Genomic DNA, 25,069 nt, shown 5'->3' with positions numbered 1-25,069 from the left:
TTTTCTACAAGGATTGATTTAATAACAATTTTTTCATTTAAACAGAAACAATTTCCTGTACGTCTTGCCTTTGCAATGACTATAAATAAAGCACAAGGGCAAACATTTGATAAATTAGGAATTTATTTATCTAGATGCGTCTTCAGTCATGTTGCCTTCAGCAGAGTGAAAGCAGCCAAAGATGTGAAATTAAAAATGGTTAAAACATCACAACAGGGATAGTTTGCCGAACATGATGGCTATTATACCAAAAATGTGGTTTATTCTGAAGTATTAAGACTCTACCATTAGCATCAGTAGCAGCTTTCATACAACACTATCTATCCTATCTACATCTTAAGAATAACCCGGAGAAGCTAGAGACTGTTTTAACTTAGTCTTCAAGGTATAGGTGTTATTTATTTATTGCCACCATCATATCATCATCATCATCATCATCATCATCATCTTCATAATCTTAAGTAGCATCATTTTATTGGGGTTTTTAATCTCTATCAAGCAGCAGTTGCTGCTACAAGTCACTAGTAGAATTTTTAATTAGGGTAAACATTAGTAATTTCGTGATAATTTTATGAAAATTAATTTCAAATGCCAAATATGTAAATATATCCTTATTCCGATTTTTTCATCTAAAAGACGAAAATTTGCTGTACAAATCTGGAGACATAAAAGTTTGGACACGTTCTTGAACAAGTGCCAAAACCACTTTTATACTTAAGCTAAAAGGTTGGTTATTTCGTGATAACCTTGGTCATTTCGTGATATTACATTGATAATTTCATGAGAAGTAGAAGAATTGTGGAACAATTCATTAAAGTCAAATGAAATTCTCATTTATTGTTACAAGACTTCAAACATAGTAATTCCGTCTAATATTCATAGCTAGAAAACATAGAAATACATATAAATACATAATAAAAATGAAATCAAAGTAAAAATTGAAATTGAAAAGGGATCTTCTTTACCCTGAAAGGGTGAACACTTTTATTACGGACTTTACTGTAGCCTATATTACTAGGTTAACTCCAAAAGTAATGCATAACAATTGTTTAAAAATTATATTTTTAACCTACAGCTTTGCTATTTTCACAGAATGTAGATGCATCCTTTAGGAACAAAATGTCACTTTTCCACATAATTCCCGTCCCTTTTAACTGCCTTACGTAACCTAGGAACGAGGGCCTGTAGACCAGCACGGTAAAAGTCTGGACCAACACGTCTGAGCCACTCTTGAGCAGCGTGCACAAGGGAGTCATCTTCTAACCTCGTTCCGCGAAGGGATCCCTCAGTTTACCAAAGAGATGGTAATCGCACGGTGCCAGTTCAGGACTGTAAGGCGGGTGTTTCAGTGTTGTCTATCCGAATTTTCTGATCTGGTCTGTGGTCTTGTGACTGACATATGGCTGTGCGTTGTCGTGCAATAGCAGAACATCCAGCTTCTCCCGATGTCGTCGAACACGACTCAGTCGAGCTTGAAGTTTCTTGAGAGTTGCAATATACGCGTCAGAATTAATGGTGGTTCCGAATGGCATGATGTCCACAAGTAAGAGTCCTACTGAATCGAAAAACACGGTAGCCATAACTTTTCCTGCCGAAGGTGTACTTTTGAATTTCTATTTATTTAGTGAATTTGCATGATGCCACTCCATTTTCTGCCTCTGTCTCCGGTAAAAATGGTGGAGCCATGTTTCATCTTCTATCACAATTCTTGCAAGTAAGTCATCTAGCACTTATCATTGGCACTTAGCATGATAACAAATCAAACAGAAACTACACTGAACTCATTGCGTCTCCCTTTTGTTTTTTGTTATCACATCTTATCTTCAGATTTCTAAAATTCGTATTGTAATACAATTCTTAAAATAGTATAGAATGTAACGCTTAATGCTCAACAAAATTTCGCCTCAAACAGCTAAGATTTCTGTCAATAAATCTAAGCCTATATGGCGACTACAGCTGTATCTAAAATTCCAAAAATATTTCCTAAAATTTCATGAAGATACAATAAATCTTTGTACCAAATATCATAAGCTTACCTATAGTAATAAGCCTGTAATGTAATTACAAACATCCACAAAATTTGTACGCCTGAGAAGTCGACGTTAACTTGCTCTCTCCAAACATAAAAGCTCACTGAAGCAGCTACAATAGTCACACAAAGAGTAGCTGTATGTTCCTGGAAACTGTACAACATATGCAAACCCTTGGCGGAAATATGAATCTCGTAGCACCATTAGTTCACGAAAGAGCAAAGAAAAAGTATCACGAAATAACCACTGCCACGAAATTACCAATGTTTACCCTATAACAGCTGTTCCACCATTACTATTGCCTGAAGGATGATTTGTGGTGTACACCACATAGTCTGTTATTCTTAAATAAAGTTTATTCGTAAATCTTGTTTCTGAAATTAGCATGACATCTATATTTTATGTCTTTAAAAATCATTCTAGTCCTTGTCTATGTTCACATCCCGTGATGAGATTTTTAAGGTTTCAGCCATTTTATTTTCGTTCGCGGTGGCTTTTATTAGATCGAACATTCGTTCCATAATTTTATCAATATTCTTCTCTACAGTTTTTTCAAACCGTGTAAACATTTTTTTCATAGTCGAGAGTAAATCTTTTGAAACTGTTTGTTCTCCTCGTGATTTCTGCATAGGTTTGACCAGATGTGTTCAGAGGAGGTGTGTTACATGTTTCTTGTAATGGACTTTGAAGTTGGTGCGAGACGCGCTTTTCTCTTAGAGATTCATATACTTTTCGCTTATATTCCTTATAAGTTTTACAACCTCTATAGTTTGCAGGATTATTATGGTTTTTAGTATGCCCAAATCATTGACAGCGTTTACATTGAACAATTTCTCGTTTTGAATACGGTGGTTCAAATGTCACAATTATTATATTATTTATATGTTTTACGTCAAATATTCTTTTGTTCTTCGGAGTTTATTGAAAAAGAGTGAGTGTTCGTTTGTAATCCAATGCACTACATCAGTTATGTTTCTGACTGTGCGACATTTAGTTAACCCGTTATCGTTGACACATCTTCAATGTAATGTATACCCCTGAGTACTACAAAATAAGCTCGTTCATGTTTTAATTGATATGTGCTCGTATAATGACTGTCTTATAATTTTGTAACAATCTACATCTAACTGGCATCGGTTTTTACAAGATTCAGATGTCAGTGTTGTTAGTGTATACTAATCGTTTGCAAGTATAGAATTCAATACTTTTCTAATCTCTTGCATATTTATGACAACTGTAACAAAAATCGGGACTTCAGGACGTTCTGTACCCGAAAACGCATATCATGGACATTTCGTCACACTAACAATTGAGGACCGTTTTCACAAAACTCAACAAACGCCATTTCAAAAATTTTACAGGAAAAGTTTTTTTTTTAGTTTACTCTTAGACCTTTGACATAGTAATTCTGAAAAAAATATATGTTGTTTCTCTTTCAGAGATGCATTATTTGATATAAAGTGCAACTATTATTCTTATCTTTTTTATTTGGAAAAAAATATGTCAAAAGTTAAGAATTTCACAAAACTCAACATATCCACTTTTTTAAATGCACATACCTCAAATTTTTAAGTATTTTTCATTTTCAGCTGGTAAAATCCTCATCAAAATTATTACTGCGTATTTTAAAATAATGCTTGAGTACTGCTGAATTAAAAAGCAGTTAATTGAACACACTGAAACCTAATTTCAAGCCATTTTCTTTTTTTTTTCTCTTTCTTTTTTTTAATTTGTTATTCACTCACAAGAACTCTTTTATTTGCATGAATTAAATATTTCTATTTGTGCAATATATTACCCAAATCACTGAAAATCAAAATCGTGCAGAATAATCTCAGTGCATGGTTCATCATAATCCATTCTATTGTCAGAATCTTTCGCACATCTCTTTAAAACTTTGTGATAAAATACCTTGTCCTCTTCCGAAATATCATTATGGAAGTAACTCATTAACTTCCTCAAATCATTAGCTTTGTTTTTGCTGACATGGTTCAACAGTAGTAGGTCAGGTGTTTTAGACATTACAGAAGCACTGGTCTTTCTTCGATTAAATACTTGAACTTCTATTGGTGCAGAAAAATATGTTTTGTATATAACACTTTACACAATTCTTACAAGGTTTTTGGTACGTAAGTGACATTTTAAATGGTAATTTAGTTTTACAATATTTTTTCCACTTATTTTAAGTCATAAGTATGCCAGTCTTTGCCCAAAACTTTTATGTTCCCAAACATTGCCATAATTTCATACTATTATGATGGCAATGTGATGTATTCATGTGTTCTCAGCTCTTTCTCTATCAATCGAAACACATGTTCCGGAGGCATATACCTTTCCACGGATAGGAAAGAAATGTTTAATTTCTTTAAAAACTTCAAAGCTTTCCAGATAACCAAAAAGCATTAGCCATAATTATGCAATTTTTATTCTGAGATTCACAGGAATCTGAAAACGATTTAGGAGTCAACTTCCTGGATTTTTCTGTGAGTAAACATTTTTTCTAAATAACCTATGTAATCCTTCAATATTATAATAACAATGTCTAAACTTAGCTGCACATACTGGGAAATCTTCTCCATTTTCACCTCTTATGAAATATGAAATAGAACAGATCTTTCTAGCTTTTTAACGTTCTCCTTCACTCTACGTCGTTTAGGTAGATCAAATTTCATATGTCTTAGCAAAAAATTGTACTGTCCAACATTTGTACTATTTATGTATAAATTGTCTCGAAAATTAACTAGATCATTTAAGCACAAAGAACCTGCAGCAAGATTTTTTTCCCCCTGTTCTCAATGATTACAGTTCATTTTGGATGAATATCATTATTTTTAGGCCCAACGGTATATTTCTTATTCTTAGATTAACATACTCTGCTCCTAATTTTCGTGCCCCTTCCAGTAGCTTGAACGGATTTCAATACTCAGGGTTCTTATGCATTTTTCATCACTACTCACAATACATGCACTTACAACAGCGGCCAGATTGTTACCGAATTAACACCGGAAACAACAAAATATTATATAATATTTGAGCTTCGAATTGTGTCACTGTTGTCAAAATTCAAATATATTACATTGTTGTAAAATATTGTAGCTTGTGAAACAGGATAAAAGTGTGAAATGTTTAGTTAGAGGATATGTTGAGTTTTGTGAAAATTTAAGAAATGGATATGTTGAGTTTTGTGAAAACTCTCTACATTGAGGCACTCTTTTCACCGGAAAATGTTGACTTTTGTGATATTATGAGCACTGCATCATTTTCCTCTCATTACAATTGACCAGAATCCGTCAAAACCCGCAATTCGAAAAAAAAATGGCGTTTGTTGAGTTTTGTTAACACGGTCCTCAATTGGTACCAGCGTATTTTTGGTCATAATATGTCCAATACGTTGGCCTACTAATGGACTTTTATCAAATGCTCAATACTTACCAGTGAGATTTTGGTCATATTCTCAATACGTACCAGACAACTAGAATAAAAATATAGGCTATACACTGCTGATTTATTTCAATATTTATTTACAGTAATTTTGCTGTCTTGATTCAGAGTTTACAGGAATTAACTACAAAATGTCCCTGCAAAGTTTTTGAATTGAATTGAATTGAATTGCAAGAGGAGAATTTGGAGGACAAATTTAAAAGGTACGCAAACGCGTCCTTGCAAGGGGTTCGAGGCTGTAAGAAACTAAATATGTGAGCTCTAAGCCTGTTGGCCACTAGTCTCACTCCGGGTTACGCTGCTCCACTGAAGGAGTTCTAGAAAATTTTGAAGTGAAAAAGCCGAAAATGGACGTAATCTCTTAGGTACCACATACGCGAAGGGACGGAAATGTGATCAAAGTGTGATCACAGGAGGGGACGAGGAGGAAATGGCTGGTGTAAATCTGCACACTGAAATGAACTGTGTTATATCGCAGTGCAGGAAGAGTCGAGAAGACTTGTTTGTTTGCCGTTAGGATGGCAGGTGTTATCTTGCACATTGAAAGGGGCTTAGCCATTTCGCAGTGCAAGTGGAGTTGTGAAGACTCTGTCATCTGCTGTTCGATGACAAGCCAGGTGAAGGCCGTCAGAAGAAGAGCCGTGAAATCTAAATCTGCAATTTGAGAGGTTCTCTGTCCTTTCAAATTGCTACTAAATGAGTGACGTCGCATATTTAATAGGCAATTTATAGGTTCTGAACTAGGGCATTACGTCGTTTGCTAGAAAAGGGCAATATATGTGGAAGGGCATATAGGTCCGTGGCCCATTTCTTTTAGGGCACATCCCGACATTTGTCTTACGCCTTAGGAAAACTACGGAATACCTTAGGCAGGATGAGTTGTCTCATATAAGAGACTAGCCAATTTGGCTATTAGGTAGGAGGTGATTGTCATGAGCCTGTTTGAATCGTCTTAATTTAGAGACCAGCCAGTTGGCTTTATGGTGGCTCAATTATGAAGAGATGGCAGGGAGAGATGTAATTATTAATTAGTTTAGAGTAATTAAAGGGTTCATGGAAGATATGAGTGCAGGTCCGTGGCCCATTTTTTTTCGGGTTCATCCCGACATTTGTCTTACGCCTTAGGAAAACCACGGAAAAACCTTAGGCAGGATGACATGCAAAGTTGTGGCCAGGAGCCCTTAAATACTGGAGGATATTACCGCATCACGATATTCTTGATAGAGGAATACAACATGCTTAACCCACTTATCAACATCATAATACTTCTTCTTCTTCTTTACTTTGTAATTCCTCCACATCCAGCTGAATTTCGGTGACGGATGATCTTTTCCAAGCAGTTTATTTATCCTATTATGCCATGCTTCACATATTGTGAAGTTACTTAGGAAACGTACAAATACTGTATGTCCCAGTGACATTTTTCTTCTGTGTGACAAAATATCCCAATGCCATTTTTCTTTTGTGTGACTAAATGTCCCAGGTGCGAGTTTTCGGGGACGAAGAGTCCCGATTCGAAAATTGGTTGTGGTTTTGGTATTTGGATTTGCGATGTGTCTGTATCATGGTCTTGCGTTTCACTCAATGAACCAGATCTATTTGAAATTGCTACATTATAATTGCTATTTGGTGTAGACGGGCTATTGGCCTCATTTGAATATGTAGATTTATTTCTATAATACTCATCAGATGGAACCTTATCTTACTGCCATTGGTCTTACTAGAATTTCAAATGAAGCTGTACCTAAACGCCTAGAATAAGGTGATGATTTTCTAACAACACAAATAGGGGACATTAAGGTGACCATTTTCTCCTAACACAAATACGGCCATAATTAAATGTTGTCAAAAGCAGGCTATTTCATTTATTATTATTATTATTATTATTATTATTATTATTAATATTATTATTATTGCTATTGCTGTTGTTCCTGTATGTAAATGTAATGCTAATGAAAAAATAACAGTAATATTATTATGAGCTCACCAACATACCTGCAAAAAGAATGAGGAGGCATTTGACGTCACATCTACATAGCTCCTGAACCGCGCTGGTCATATTTGTTTGAACAATAGATTCCCTTGAGAATGTCGTCCCTATTTCTGAAATACTCATAGAATTCCACACATGTCATATCATACACTTACAATTTATTAGCAGAGCTTTCAACGTTTAAACTTCTATTTGTATTTTGTCTGTGTCCCACAAATTGTTCATAAAAGAATACACCCTTTCTGTTGGTTGAGACATTGGATTCAGGCAAACAAGGGCAGAATTCAAGTTTCCATGTGAAATATTTTTGTTTTTTAAGTTGTCGAAGATCTGTACCCATTTTCTATCAACATATGGCCTCTTCTTCCCACTGTTTGAGTTTATTTTCACTGACGTAACTTTTAACACAATATACTTCGTCAAACGGATCTCCGTCGTTTATGTTTATGTCACTTTTCTTACTTGCAATGTTTTTATTTCTTCGAACTGCTGGGTAGAGAGACACAGCAGACTCTTTGAAACAAGATATTATGTCACTAATATTTTCATTTTGCACATAGTTTTTTCAGCATACTTCGTACATTAATTGGTAGAAATTCTTTCTTTCTACAAATTTAAATTTTAAAAATTTCAAGTTAATGAACACTTCAGTCATTGTAATCTTGGTGACTATTTTTACTAAATTTACATGAAAAGTTGAGGCCTATGAATGGATGAAGAATAGCCATACTTTAAAATATATATTCTCGAAAAAGATTTTAATCACACTGGAACACTTTTCTTGAGACAAAAAATATAATTTTAAGAGCTGGAACATTTTTAGTTTGCGCTCTACCGCTGGTAATAGAGACAACCACCTAGTTTTAGTGTATCCTAGTTATCTCTGATAATCTGTGTGTACAAAGTCACAGAATTCCTTTTGTGTCTCAACTCTAACAGTATATAGGTACTGTATTAATAGTATATAAAAGAAAATGTACATCTTTACTACAATCGTTTCACTTATCTATAGATGTTTGTATGCAACTTTGTACAATATGAGCTGCACAGTTTACACCCATTAAACTTCTTCCCAGTTTTAATTTTGAAAACACAATGTTTTTACCTGATCTTGAAGCACCACCAAAGTTGCAATTAGTATTGTCTGCACACAATGCCAGCAACTTGTATTTATATTGTTTTCTTGTAAGGTCTCTAAAATGTAGCTAGACAATATATCTGAGGTTTCAACACCCAATTCTTTCATTTCTAATATTTTCACTTTAATTCCACAGCTTGATTCAAAACATCTAACTAGAATAGAACATAATTTAGTAGTTCCATGATTAGAACAATCAGAGTAGACAGTCACACAGTTTACATATTCCAGGTCGCAAGCACCTCAGATTCAGGTTGAAATACATTTGTCACAATAGCTTGAGATTTTGTTCTTGTCCACGCATATTGTTCAAAACATTTCATAATCAATTTAGAAATGCAATCAGTGGATTGAAAAGAATGATTGTGTTCCTCGGTATGATACGCAAAAGCGCCTTCTGTAGCTGCTAAATTACGTTGACTACTGTCGAAAACATTTTAATGGGAACTAAACGCTGTGATATCTGCTTCCTTGTGTTAGATTCTTTTTACAAGTTGAACACAATCGCTCCTCTCAACATGAGCAGCAATACTAAATTTAGAATAACACTTGGCACAATACACATCACTAATTTCTGCTTTCTTTTTAAGAAATGGAAACTCTTTTGCTAAGTTTTGATTAAATATCTGTTTCCTCTTCGGTATTTTTAACACAAAATTACTATCAACAATCAACGTCAACAATAAATGAGCACATTATTGCGAATTTTAATTCAAAGAACAATGTAGATTTTACTTCTATCTTGAATCACACACCCATCAACAATGGGTATTCCACTCCACACAGCAACATAGTATTCGTTATTCACTCCACAGACGACAATGACAATTCACGTGGATTATTGAGAAGAACCACAATGTACTCCTAATCTCAACTAATGTTCACAAAACACTATGTACAACAAAACTGCCAGTTCTCAGTTCGTTCGCCTTGGCTAGCTCTTCTAGCTCAGTCACTCAAGTCCACGGTGCACTTCGAACCCAAGAGTTTCAGATAAAGTTCACTGCACGCCGAACCCAAGATTCCGGGACCCGTTGCTTCCGCCTGGACGCTGCCACAGTTACTCAAGTTTACTCGCGTCGAAGCCCGGTGTCGAAGGCTGGCTTTCTTGTCCGTTTGCTGCTGCTTCACAAAACTGACTCGCTGTCCAAACTCAACCGGCTTTGGCTCTCTTGCCCCTCCTATTTATTACTAAATCACACTTTCCAGAATGTAAGGCGCGTCGAAGCTTCTAATCGGTTCGGGAACAGCCTGTTTCCAGGCGTTTCGTTACTTCCGCCGCAGTCGGTTTTCTCCCCCTCTCTGCCGCGGCCCAGCGTCTCGTAGTTTCCCCTCTCCTCTCTACGCCGCGCCCAGTGTCCACCGAAGCTGGTCTTCCTCTTTCCGCCGCCTGTCTTCCCGCGCGCCCTCCCTTCTGCCGGACGCGCGTTCGACTCCCGACGCGGCAGTCACAATATTATGATTAAATAATTTATATCTCAACTGAGATCTTCAGGCAGACTGAAGGTAACGCTGCGAATAGAGATGATTAAGAATAGACACTCGGCAAGAATTCCCGATCTGTTTTTTCGTGCGCATGCGCGATGTTGGAGTAATATGTTTCCAACTTTCCACTTTTAAACCCTAGAACAGCTCGAAGTAGCTACACAAAGTCGCCATACGTTAGTTCTAATATCTAAGTTAAACGGCTAAATTCCAAACTCAGGGCTATCCGTCTAAGATTATAACCTATACGTAACAAAAAATATATAATTTATGTATTTTTAAATGTAATATAAACTTATGTAAATATTTTAAAATACGGTGATATATATATATATATAATTTTCAGTGATCATTCCATGATTTCTAAAATACGGGATATTTACGGGACACGAAGTAAAACGCGGAACAATTACATGTTTTTTTTTTTCGTGCCCGTAGAAAAAGGAGAACAAGACTCTCAAATATGGAACTGTTCCGTAAAATGTGGGACGAATGGTCACTTTAGCTTAGAAACAGATGACTCTGGTAAATAGGGGCAATCATGTTGCGAATCTGCAGTCATTACATTATCGTTACCACTCATGTTTTCATCACGAGCAGTGCTGCCAATTCAGAGGTTTTCCCGCTAAATCTAGCTTTTAAAGTTTCTGAAATGAAATTTATATTAGCGTTATTGTTGCTTTTGCAAGTTCAATACCGGTCGATTCTAACAATCGGACAGTAATAAAATGTAAGTTAAAAATGGAACATCTGCTGCCGCCATACTCTAGTACTTCACGTGACAACAATGACTGTAATAATATAGAGATTACAGAGATAGAGACAGATTAAATTCAATTGCTTAAAGAATATTATTTGTGTAAGACGTGTACCGTGACAGTGTTAACTATTACTGGCTTCATAAATATACCGGTACGATATCGTTAAACCTTTCACTTTGCTATTTATTCCTAAAAATTGAATTATTTATTTTGAAAATGAGTTAAGTCACTAAATGAGCAAAATTGAGTTATATAGTTTAATGAGATGTACAGTACATCCCTAAATACAGTTTTTTGTATGAAAAGGACTGGAGCCCTGGCACTCCCTATCATTTTGTCACTGCGTACAATTTCATGTTTATTTTGAAATAGACTTAAGTAATTGACTTGTATCCTTTTCAAAATAAAAAACAAATTAGAACTACAGCTATGCCTCCAGCAATATGTGAACAAGATACTCAGCATGTAGAATCGTTTGAGGTTATGGTAGCACATTATTCGAATGGGCCAATCAAGTACCTGAATGCTGAACTAAATGTAAAAATCATGCATACACTTTTCAAACAAAAGTATCCAGAATCAAAAGTGTCATACTGATTCTATTATAATTATTTAAAGCAAACTATTTTCAGACATTTTGTAGGTCACAGTAAGTAAGTAAGGTCTGCAGTAAGTGCGAAGAGTTGAAAACAAAACTGAAAAGTGACTCCTTAATGAAAATGCGAAGAAAGCAGCAGCTTCTGAACTGATGGTGCAAACTCGAAGATCAAGACGTTTTGTAATAAACTTAGTGATATTAAGAAGAAATGCCAGAATGAAGAAAATATAATGGGAATTTTAATAGTCTTCATGCAAAAGTCCCATTACCTCATATACCAGTACAGGAGGTATTCTACTACAGACAAATTACGGTTTTTGCTTTTGGAATTCATGATCTGAAAACTATAAATGCAAATTTTCGCTTGTATCATGAAGGCTGGGGGCGAAAGGGCCCAAATTAAGTGTGTCCTCTGTTGAATGAATATATATAAACCAATGTTCCATAAAATGTCAGGGAACTTCATATATTTCCAGATGGCTATGCTGGCCAAAACCGCAATCACAGACTTGTGTGTTTTTGTTGGCATTGATTTCGTCGAAGACATTTGACAAAATACGTCATTACCTTCCAATAAGAGGTCAGTCTTTTCTACAAGTGACCGAGATTTCAATGTTATAAAGAAAAAATTACGTTGTCAGGATAGAATTTGCAGTCCCAACAGTGTAATAAATATGTTGCTGGTGCCAGTTCACTGTAAAAAATAACTTCGACTTTGCACACTTATAACTTTACCATAGACTATAAAAGGTGGTGGCCTAAGTTCCATAAAAACATCTTCTCTACAGATTCATATGGAAAAGAGTTCTAAAGAAATGAAAGTGTAATTTCAAATCTCCAAGTACGAGTATTATCTACATGTTCGAGCAAGACAGCTCAGCACCAGGTGTTGTAAAAATGTAGGATTTCATTCATGGATTTACAGTGAATACCTTCAGACTCATCTCCTTTGCAGAAAGAGTACCTACATTGCCCAGTGAAAAATCCTACAGTGATGAACATCCATTGGTCATCAATGTAAAGAAGATTGATGACATTAGGAAACTCCTACAGAATGTTCCTGATGAACACATTGCATTCTGTAGAGACATTGTTCAATGGAAAACTGTTGCAACGTCGAAAGACTCTGATGCAAATAAATCGTATTAATCCTGTTAAACAGAAAGTTTGTTAGTATTTTCGTCGGAGATGCATTACAGTTGGTAAACTTTATTTTGCCATGTTAATGTATTATTTTTGACATGACTATGTTAAAACAAGTAAGTACTGTTTATTTTGAAAAGGTATCTAAGTCAGATTTGTAAAATTATAAATGTATCCTGTTTAAAATGTCACTTACTAAAAATACTACACACATCAAAATTGTCTAAGGAACGACTAAAAAATTTGAAATGTTAAAAAAACTGACCAAGTTACAAAACTGAACGGAAGTGAATATTAAATTACTAGTCATTTGTCATTCTACCAGGTTACCATAGTAACCAAAGTTGTTATTTTGTATTGTTACATTGGAAAGAACTAAAGTTGTGTTTTAACAGGGCAGATATGTAACTAAAAACCGTGTAAAATCGTAATAAGCAGTTAATAATTGTTTTAATGATGGAAAAATGTCGTCATTTAAACCATGATGAAATGATTAAGGCGATTGGCATTGACGAAATAAGATGGGAAATCTCATCTTGAGGAATGTTCTCCCAGTGATGCCTAAGCCGAGCGTACAGCTCATCCTGAGACTAGATGTTGTCTAGACCCTCCGAAACTTTTCTTTGAAAATTATCCCAAAGATGCTGTATGGGGTTAAGATCAGGAGAGAGCGCAGGCCACTGTAGCACTTGAATATTGTAGCCTATGTTTCAAACCTGTGACACACCACTCCGGCAACATGTGATCTGGCATTATCGTGCATGTAGAGGAATTTAGGCCCCTACCCTTCAGCGATCGGAAGCACCAAAGGTTGCAAAATGTTTTGAATACAAACATTTGCTCGCTGTGTTCCTCTTACAAGAACGAGGTCCGTCTTTCTATTGGTCATTATTCCTCCCCAGACCATGATAGAAGCTCCTTGAAATTTGTGGATCTCCTGTAAGTTCCTAAGACTTTCTGCGTCACCTGGTGGCCTCCATATGAGCACTCTTCTTGAGTCTGGGTGCAAACCGAAGCGTGATTAATCTGTAAAGAGGACCTGTCCACATTGATTCTCTGTCCAATTTTGATGTTGTTGGCACCACAAAACACGACGTGCTCGATTGCCATGACGAATAGCTAGACACTTAAATGTCGACGGGCATGAAGACCTCTTTCATGATATCTATTTCTGAGAGATTGAGTTGAAACTTTACGTTACTTGTATTTTGCAAGGCACTTCTTAATATTCTGGCAGTTGAAATCTTTCCCTCAGGGCTCTAATGTACAGAATCCTGTCTTGTCCTGCAGTGGTAACCCTTGGTTTTCTTTGATGCCTTTCTTCTGGACTGCCAAATTGTTCATAACGACTCCACATTCTTGAAATTACTCCTTTTCCCGTATTTAGAGCCCTTGCAGCATTAGCTTGTGTTCCGCCACTTTCAATTATACCAATCGCCTTAAACATTTAATGATTGTTTAAATGACGACGTTCTTCCATCATTAAAACTATTCTTAACTGTTTACTACGATTTGAGGCGGTTTTTTTAGTTATATATATATATATATATATATTTATTTTATTTATTTATTTATTTAATAATAACATATACATAAAAACGTTACATTAAAATACCCCGAAAGAGCAAAGCTCGTGTTCGGGGACAGTTCCGTTACACAGATACACATACTTTGTAGACAAAATACTTAAGAAAAAAGCTCACATAAAGATTGTAATAAAATTAGTAAATAATAATACTAATAATACTTGAGTGAAAAAAGAGACGATGTTTAGATTGATGGATTAATATTAAATTATTATTAGTAGTATAATTAGTGCAGGTCATGTTGATATAGTAACCAAGATAAAATAGAAAAATACACTTAGGATAGAAATAAACTTGTTTTGCAATACATGGTACATAATATATATACAGGGAAGTCTGTCATATAAATTTTTTAATTCTGGATCTGAAAATTTCATTGCTTAAAGTAGTCAATTCTGGATGAAATTTTATTATCGAATTATATAGCCGTGGACCATAATTTGTACTGTGTAGTAAAGCAGCAGATGTGAAATATTTAGGTTCAACTAATTTAAGAATTTCATTTCGTCTCGTATTATGAGCATGTGGCTGAGCTACAAATTTCATTCTATTTTTATGATAGAATTTCATTAAAGAGTATTTATAAATTTGGTCAATTCTAAAAACATTCAATTCAGAATGGATCAAATTTGTGGATAATCCAGTCGCCTTTTCAAACAAATTTTGATTATACGTTTTTGCAACATAATTAGAGGAAAAAGAGCAGTTTTTGTAATGCCTCCCCATCCAATTATACCATATTGGATAACAGATTCAACTATAGCCAAATAAACCAAACGTAATACATGAGTAGGCAAGTAATGGCGAAGGTTTACAAATTTGTAAATTGTTTTACGTATCCTGTTACATAAAAAGGTGATTTGTCTATCCCATTTCAAGTGCTGATCAACAATAATTCCCAGGTATTTCACATCTACAGATTCTTTCAGGCAAGGGCATTTACAGGTTGTAGAGAGTTTACAAAATGAGTCGTGGATTATTAATTTTAAATGAGAAAGTGATTTCAATTTTTTCAATCCAGAGACTGTTAAAGAAAATGGCACCAAAGTAGTTTTAGTTATATTTAGAGATAGCAAATTTGCATCAAGCCAGTTTTTGATCAAATTTATACCTACATTGGCATGTTTATAAGTGTCCTCCCAAGTTAAACCACTGAAAATCACCACCGTATCATCAGCGTAAGAATAACAGGAGCCATTATGTACTTTCAAATCAATGTTTAATAAATCATTAATATATATTAAAAATAGAATAGGACCTAAAATTGTTCCCTGAGGGACACCTATATCAATATTTACATTTTCACTGATATTATCATCAATTTTGGTTACCTGAGTTCTTTTGTTTAAGTATGATTGAAATAACTTATGCGCAATACCCCTGACTCCTATATCAAATAATTTGTCCAGAAGTAAACGATGGTTAACCGTGTCAAAAGCTTTCCTTAAATCTAAGAAAATCCCTAAACATTTAGAACCGTAATCCAACTCCTGCATAATTTTACCAGTGACTTCAATAATTGCGTCATCCGTAGATAATTTATTTCTGAAGCCATAGTGATGTTTGGAGAGAATTTCATTTTTCTCTAAGTAATTTACTAATCTGTTTTTTAAACATTTTTCTAATATCTTTGAGAAGCTAGAGAGCAAGGATATAGGTCTATAGTTATTCAGACTTTTTCTTTCCCCTGACTTATGGACCGGTACAACTACAGCATTTTTCAGAGATTCTGGGAAAACTCCTTGGGTGAGACATAGATTGAATACATAAACAAGCGGTTTTAATATATGTTTAATGATAATCTTTAATGTGTTATTTGTAATTTTGTCGATTCCCGGTGAGACATTATTTTTTAAGGATTTAACAATTTTATAAATTTCTTCTTCGGTTACTGGTGATAAAAACATGGAGGAAGATGCGTGCTTATTATGGCCACTGCAATAATTTTTCGTGTTAAATGCCGATTTGTTGATGTTCGATGCAATGCTATGTCCTACTTTTGAGAAATATTTATTAAATTCATTAGCTATGTCTTTTTTGTTTGTAAATATTTCTCCCTCTTCATTTAAAATCTCTGATATGATACTATTTTGGTTCACATTTACGTCTGTGGCTTCATTAATAGTTTGCCAAAATTTCCTAGGGTTATTTCGATACTTCTGAAATTGAGATTGATAATACTGAGTTTTCATGTTTCTTATAATAAGAGTTAAGGTATTTCTGTATTTTTTGTAATAATTTATTAGATTTATATTATCAGGTTCTTTTCTAATATTTCTGGCTAATTTGTCTCTTATACGGATTGACTTAATGATACCTGTGGTGATCCAGGGTTTTATTTTTCTTAATTTACAAGATACTTTAAAGTAAGATACATCTGTGCTTATGTCTATATAATTAGATATTAAATTTTGGAATACTTGAAAGCATAATTCAGCATTTTCACAGTTAAGCACGGAATCCCAATTTTCTTTTTCTAAAGCGAAATTAGCTTATTGTAATTTATGTTTCTTTTTATATGGAGAGGATACTGAGATGTATTAGAGTTTTTAATTCCAATTTCGAATAATGCAATAACTGCATAGTGGTCGGTAATAGCACTACACAAAACAGCAGGTACAAATTTCCAGTTACTCTTTGTTTTAAAAAATATGTGATCAAGGCAAGACTTAGAATCAGGCCGAGTAATAGAGTGTAAAAATTTGACAAATCCATATTCGTGTAAGATATTCATGTACCTATTGCCAGTACTGTCTAATTTGCCTTCTAGAATTTGTATGTTAATGTCTCCAACAATGATTTGATTGCTTGTGTCTTTAGAATTAAACAAAAATAGTTCAAAATTGTCTAAAAATTCATTTATACAATTGTTTGGGGATCTATATATCGCCACAATGGAGAATGGAGTATTATTACATATAAAATTAAGATGAATAGATTACATTGTGGGATATCTACATGTACTATTGTGACATCAATATTATTTTTGCAGTAGACAACTAAACTATCGCATTTATTATATTTATTCGTTTTGACAAACTTTTTATAACCTGGTAAATCATAACCAGAGTCATGATTTAACCAAGCCTCCGTCAATATAATGAAGTCGAAAGGATTATTAAAATTTTGCATAGTGGCACAGAATTCCAGGAAATGTTTATTTAAGCTGCGTATATTTAAGTGAAATAATTTAAAATCGTGTAAATTGTTACCAATGTAACTGTTGCAAGAGTTAAAGTCTTCCAAAACTGCTGTGCGAGTGTTATTATTAGCGGAATAATAATTTAGCTTATTTATTAGACAATCCATTGTTTAGAAATATTAACATTAAAAAGGATAACAAAAATCAGACAGTAAGACAATTACAATGTAATTAAGTCTTGGAAAGAATTTATCTTATAAGCAGGGCTCGTTTCATCCTTACGAATAAATACCTTGCAATCTCTCGTCCATACAAAACGGTACCCTTTCTGATTAGCTGCCTCTCTTGTTTTGTTTAGTAGGTCACGGGTAGCAATTGTCAAATGTTCACCAGCAGTCAGCCTCCCATCAGGTAGCAAAGGGTTGATCCTTTGTAGTGGAATTCCTGGGCCTTCTGGGTGTTTCCTCGCTTCTAACTTGAATTTCTGGAGCCATGTGTCTCGACTAATTCTTTTGTTGAACCTGACGACAATAGGCTTCGTCTTGCCGGGTTTTGCAGGTAGCCTATGTACAACGCTTAAGTCAGCGACAAGCTCCGGTCCTCCGATGACTTCCGAAATATTTTGGACAATCATAGGAACAGATTCTTCCGGAGTTTCCGGAATCCCAAACACCAGTAGATTGTCTCTACGCGTGTACTGCTGTAGTTCACATATTTGTTTCCACAAGAGTTCATTTTCCTTTTTTAGATCACGCACTTCCCCCTGTGTTGTTTTCAGATCTTCTTTCGTCTTACACAGCTCTTCGCTAAATGCATCAAACTTGTTTGACACGAACTGAACTGATTGCTGTAATGCACTTATCTCCAATTGTATACTTGATTTAAACTCATCAAACATTTGTTTTAGAGTAGATATTACTTTGCTGTCTCCACTCACTTCATTTCCGCTTTCACTTTCCACTTTACGGTTATTTTTTGGTCCCCCCATTGTAAAAGATTTCGCTGGAATACTGGGAGCAGCACAAGAAAACACGTCCACTCTCAACTACGGTCTGACCGTATATATATATATATATATATATATATATATATATATATATCCGCTGTTAAAACACTAATTTAATTCTTTCCAATGTAACAACACAAAATAACAACGTTGATTACTATAGTAACCTGGTAGAATGGCATTAATGATTACCACTTTAATATTCACTTCCGTTCAATTTTGTAACTTGTTCAATTTTCTTAATACTTCAAATTTTTTAGTTGCTCCTTAGACAATTTTGATGTATCTATCAAAGTGACGGCAATGTTTTTCACTGCATTTTAAAGTCTGCACTTCTTAATTGTTAGTCCTAAACAGTTTTTTCAGTTTCCTGAAAACTTTTCATTGAATGACTTAACCTCCTTTCAAAATAAATTATTCAATTGAGATATAGGGCCTCAATATCAGCAACGATTTCGTAAAGAGTGGTTACGTGAAGTGCAACTTAAAGACAAACACAATTGAATTCTGGAGTGAAGTAGCCAGTTATGGGGACTCATCTGATATAAATCCTTTTCAAGATTTGGTTGATCTAATTGTGGTTTCTTGATCTCGCATGTGGACAGGTAGACTATACTAAGCACTGCTTCTTCCGCGAGCGTAGAAAGTTAAAATGTATGCACGATATATATATATATATATATTGTTACTATTGTTGTTACTAATGTTGGTTTCTTGTTGGTCCGCAAAATAATATTATATTATATCATTGTCCATTAGGTCGTATATTACGTAGAATTCCTTGTTAAATTCCTCTTTTAACTTAGCTAAATTTCTTACAAATCTATATTATTTTATCATTATTATTATTATTATTATTATCATCATCATCATCACCATCGCCATCATCATTATCATCATCATACATTAACCCCTGGAGTCATGCTTCGGTTTCATTCCATTACAGTAGGCCATGAAACTGCTGCAAACAAACGAAATTTGCTCTGCTGATTTATTAATATTAAGTGAAGGAAAATATCATCATACTAAGTCTAACTGTGGTTTAAAATGATTTAAATTTCTATATGCGCATGCCTAATTGTTAGTGAAGTGGAGTAAAGTATATAACCAGTAATATATTTTCTAGTTTGAAATATAGTGCATGACAAGAGTATTGTTTACTTGGTTTCTAAGGCCATAACATCAGTAAACAATAACTGGACAAATCTTAATACATAAGCTAAGTAAGTACAAGCAAAACAGTGAATGTAACTCCTGCAAAATTTACAACTTAGCAGAAGTTCATTTCATGGGTGTCTATTTTAGAAAAAAGGCTTCAAGATGTTAAATTATGGCTGACAATTCTTTAATTTGTAATACTATCCAACTTATACAACCTATACAATCAGTATGCCCATACTGTGGAAAAATATTTGCAGGTGATCGTGGAATTCATATTAGCAGATTCCATTCTGATATACAAAGAAAATTAATAGTGAAGAGAAATAAGGATAATTTTTATTTTAGTAGGTTATTTTACGAAGCTTTATCAACAGCTTAGGTTATTTAGCGTCTGAATGAGATGAAGGTGATAATGCCGGTGAAATGAGTCCGGGGTCCAACACAGAAAGTTACCCAGTATTTGCTCATATTAGGTTGAGGGAAAACTCCGGAAAAAGCCTCAAACAAGTAACTTGCCCCGACCGGGAATCGAACCGGGGTCACCTGGAATATGGATAATAAACCAACAGTGAACACACAAATTTAAATGATGAGCCAAATGGAGTGAATGGGTCCACTGTTAACCAATACAAAACCGAAATAAAATCCTGTACTGAAAAATTCAAACAAGAGCTGGAGGAGAGGGAATTTTTCAAAGCAGTAAGTGATTTCACATCATTCTGAGCAGATTCCATTGATCTTCTGCCAGGTCCAAAACATGCTGCCCGGAAATATGTAGAGGCTAGGAGAGAAAAGAAAAATTCTGGTATTAGTAAAAGTTATGCCAACACCACTAATCCTGAGAGATCGACTCGGAGGGAGAGGGAGAAGAGACGAGGTAAATATCAATACAAATTGATACAATATCAATACTACAATCAACGAAGGAAAGCAGTGAAGTCTATCTTGGGACATAACATTAAATCCTGCAATATTGACCCTACAACCGTTTCTGACCATTTTCCAAATACATTCTCCTTTCCCAACAATAATGTCCGACCTGATTATCCGACATATGCTTCAGAAATGGAAAATATTATGAATGAAGAAACATATGATCCACTAGTAACTCCGAATGAAGTTGCTTCAGTCATTAACGGTATGGCAGTTGATGCCTCCCCTGGACCGGACCATGTTCTCGTACGAGCAATCAAAGATACTCTAGCACATGAAACCATAAGCCTAATTGCAACACGAATGCTCCAGTCAGGAATATTTTCCCCTAGCCTCCAAAAAGCAAAGACAGTTTTGGCTCCCAAGTCAGGGGAGAGTCAAGAGATATCTAACTAGCGTCCAATAACCATCTCTTCCGTTCTTCGTGGGGTAATCGATCGCATTTTGGAGAAGAGATTACGAAATTTCATATCATTTAGACTACCAAACTGGTTTTTCTAAAACACCATGGACGCTAATAAATACTTCAGTTCTCCAATCACTTCTTCATGCTGTTAAAACAAAAAAGACTGACGTAACAATTGTCTTTCTGGACATCACGAATTTTTTGATAGTGTTGGTCATGACCACATAAGAACAACTTTGGAAAGTTCTCCTGCCCCAACACAACTTACCCAACTTGTGATAGCTCTACAGGAGGGAAACAAAACACGAATTGAATTAGGTCACACAAAAACTAAGCCAATTGCTCTAAAGAAAGAAATCATGCAAAGATCTCCTCTGTCGCCAGCTTTATATAATTTAGCAACAGATCACATTTTAAATTAGTAATGCGAACAGACAATAATATCAAGTTTTGGATTTGAACTTGTACCAGGACTGCCTCCTTTAACTATTCTCGGTTTTGCCGACGATACCGTAATTATTGGTAAAGATGAAATTTCCGCTATTGAACTGACAAGAATGGCTTATCAAAGATTTACAGACATTGGGCTAAAATTAAATCCTAATAAATCCGTAATTATATATATCTTCAAACGTAAGCTTGTCGGACACAATCTCAATATACTGTATATCCTTATTTTGAAATTGAATCTATTGGTACAAACGACTCTATTCGCTATCTGAGAGTAAACTCCTCTGACTCAATAGTTTTCAACCCCAGTCAACATTAAAAGACCTAAATAATAAACTTGAAACTCTTACCTCGTCACCTTTCCTTCATGCAGACCAGAAATACAGTGTTCTAAATACCTCTATCGGTCTTTCCTTAATACATCAATTTCAAACTATCCCTTCTAGACTTATACCAAAAAAATTCTTGGACGACGCCGACAAATTAATAAAAAGTGCACTGAAAGAGGTGCTGAATCTGCCTACAGATATTCCTGAGCAATGGTCTATAGTCCCAGGAAGTACAAAGGACTAGGAATTTTTCGAACAAAATGGGAAGCACTGTTACAACAAATTAATGCCCTTCGATGTTTACACAAATCTCAAAACCCATACATCATACAAACAGGTCAGGTTCATGAGGAGAGCATTAGATGTGCCCAGTCTCTGAACATTGTTCCAGAAGATGCCTTATTTCATAAGAATGAACATTTCTTAAATGCTACAAAATTCGTAACCTTATGAGGAACAGAGAATTCGATATTTGGTGTCGTCATCCACAGAAAGGGAAAGGCGTAGTTTTATAATATCCTGGTGACAACAAATTGATTTGTAAACACGAAGGACTCTCCAACAGCGAATGGCGCGATGGCATTAAAATGGTTGGAAATATTGCTGCAGTACGTACTGTGCCGAGAAGATCTCAGGACAACCGTTGTAGGCATTGCCACAACGAGTTGGAACTCTTGCACACATCCTGGGATCCTGTCCGCAAGGCGAAGCTCTGCGAAACGCTAGACACCACCAAGTACGATCAATTATAGCCACTGCCCTCAAAGCTGCCGATTACAACATCTTTGAAGAAGTACATGGTCTCTCCGTCACTGGCAGTACACGGCGCATAGATATAATATCTTTCAAGGAATCTACAAGATCTGGATTCATAATTGATCCCACTGTGTGTTTCGAAACGAATGAGGAACAGCCAGCAGAAGTGGATAATGAAAAAAAGAATATCTGCAATCCTACCGTTCCCTATTACCTCCAAAAGTACCAGCTAAAAGAGCTTGAAGTGAACGCATTTCTGGTTGGAGCAAGAGATACCGCTACTCTCTTCATGAAAGATGTGTTTAAGAGGCTTGGAATACCTACATCTATTATTCCGGTTGTAACCTTAGCTGCATTGAAAGGATCAATTGCTCTCCTGAAGCATCACCTATATTCGACATGAAACTAAGTTCATTAGCATTCTTTACTTTTCTGTGAAACTTAACTCTTTAAAACTAGGTATATTTCCACTAATAATAAAATGTATTTGCCGTTATGTACTTGAAGGAGTTTCATTATCAAAAAAAAAAAATCAATGGTTCACTGAACTTGCAAACATTTATATAGTTAAGTACTCTTTGTCCCTCGTGGCAGCTCACGAATGGTGAGAAGATTTGTAAATTATTTATTAATTGACTATCTGATTATCTTTAAGTACTCCTAACGACGGCTTTCCATCAGATTTGTAGTACGGAATATGTGAAATTCTGGAATTGTACATGATCAAAAAATTCTGCAATTTTTAATACCTGAATGTTGCTCGCATGCTTACACTTCCCTTTCTGTACAATCCGGTATATTATGCAGTTTTTCTTTAAAATGTTACTTGTTTGGTATTAAATATTTTCCTGAAAGTGATACGGATGGATTTAGCCTATGACAACAAATATACGAGTAGGCTATAAGCACTTTTGTAATTAAATATATTTTCGAACCAAGTTTGGTTTGTAAATGTTATTAATTATATCATTGGCTTTACTATACTTTCCGCGTTTCTGTTAAGTTATAATGAGAACATGACCAACCATACATAGCCTTTAAATTCCATGCAGCTACTGTAGTGCTCTATGCGATTGAAGATCACTACGAATAGTGAGTCAGGTACAAAAGCAATTTTTTAGGTAATTACTTCAATTTTTACGATTCAGATATTTTCTATAATAGTGCACCGTGTTTCAAAATGAATATCGGTGTTTTAAGGCTTGTAGTATTTATTACATTTAACGTATAACTATTAATAATACATGAAATGAAAGAGCAACGCATTGTATGCGCACGCACTGTTTCCTCTGTCTGCCGTTAGAAAGCGCGTTGAACGAGTGAGAGAGTCTTTCACACGTAGCCCCAAGAAATCTGTTCAGAAGGGTGCTCGTGAATTAGCAAGTTCAGCGACGCCTGTGTGGAGAATTTTTAGAAGACGCATATGGAAGTACGCGATTGGTTAAACGACGTTGTTCCCGACAGCTGGAATGGCCGAAAAGGGCCGAATGACAGAGCTTGTTTCGCATGGCCTCCACGTTCACCAGATCTTATGCCATGCTATTCTTAACTTTGAGGATTCATAAAGGATCGCGTGGTATGTACCTACGCTACCAGCTGACCTACCAGACTTAAGACAGAGGATTGAAGCAACAATTACTCCAGACACACTGATCAAGGTTTGGGAAGAACTCGCTCATCAACTCGATGTGTGCCGTGTGACGAATGGTGCTCACATTGAGCACTGTTTGAGTTGCTCATTCATTTGGTGTATTATATATTATTGTACGTTAAATGTAATAAGTACTACAAAGCCTTAAAATCCCGATACTCATTTTGAAACAACCGGTATATCGGTATTTTGTGACACCGTCTTTAGAATTTGGAACTAATAGACTACCTATATTACGATGTACCGGTGTACATATGATATTTCAGATCAGAATTTCTGCGTACTTCCATATGCGTCTCCTAAAATTCTCCACACAGGCGTCGCTGAAATTGCTAATTCACGAGTATCCTTCTGAACAGATTTCTTGGGGCTACGTGTGAAAGACTCTCATATGTTAATGGAGAAAAATTCTCTCCGGCACCGGGATTTGAACCCGGGTTTTCAGCTGACGCTCTATCCACTAAGCCACACCGGATTCCCATCCCAATGTCGGGTCGAATCCTCTCAGTTGAGGTTCTACCTCTTGGGTTCCCTCCAGTGGCCTACCCTCATGCACTGCGTCATAGATCTGCACTGAAATATAATTTGTACTTTGGTACATCGTAATAGCCTATATAATGTGCGAAAAATAATCACTTTGTAATTTAAGACGGCGCTTATTCCGTCGGATCCCGGCCACTATGCTACTAATAATGAGTGCATCTCTGCACATGTGTGGACACTATGCCACTGTCTTATATCTATGACGCAGTGCATGAAAGTAGGCCACTAGAGGGAACTCAAGAGGTGGAACGTCAACTGAAAGGATTCGATCCGACATCGGGATGGGAATCCGGTGTGCCTTAGTGGATAGAGCGTCAGCACTTAGCACGTAGAGCTGAAAACCCGGATTCAAATCCCGATGCCGGAGAGAATTTTTCTCTGTTCCACTCTTCTATCATCATATAATAGACTATCTGCCTGCGTCAGTAAATTCATAAGAGTGAACTAGAGCCTTCACGAATATATCAAATATGTCGAGTTACTGTTGTCCAATTAACTAATTAACGGAGGAGGGACC

At 35.5% G+C, this 25,069-nt stretch overlaps 1 protein-coding gene across 7 annotated transcripts in view; it reads left to right on the top strand.

Annotated features, from left to right (window-relative positions):
- Positions 1–25,069, top strand: part of LOC138704999 (inter-alpha-trypsin inhibitor heavy chain H4-like) — a 189,779-nt gene that overhangs the window by 140,642 nt on the left and 24,068 nt on the right. The gene's annotated exons all lie outside the window — the stretch shown is intronic.

This window comes from Periplaneta americana, chromosome 8 (genome assembly GCF_040183065.1).
Source record: "Periplaneta americana isolate PAMFEO1 chromosome 8, P.americana_PAMFEO1_priV1, whole genome shotgun sequence".
NCBI lineage: Eukaryota > Metazoa > Arthropoda > Insecta > Blattodea > Blattidae > Periplaneta > Periplaneta americana.
This window is presented reverse-complemented; position numbering and strand designations above follow the sequence as displayed.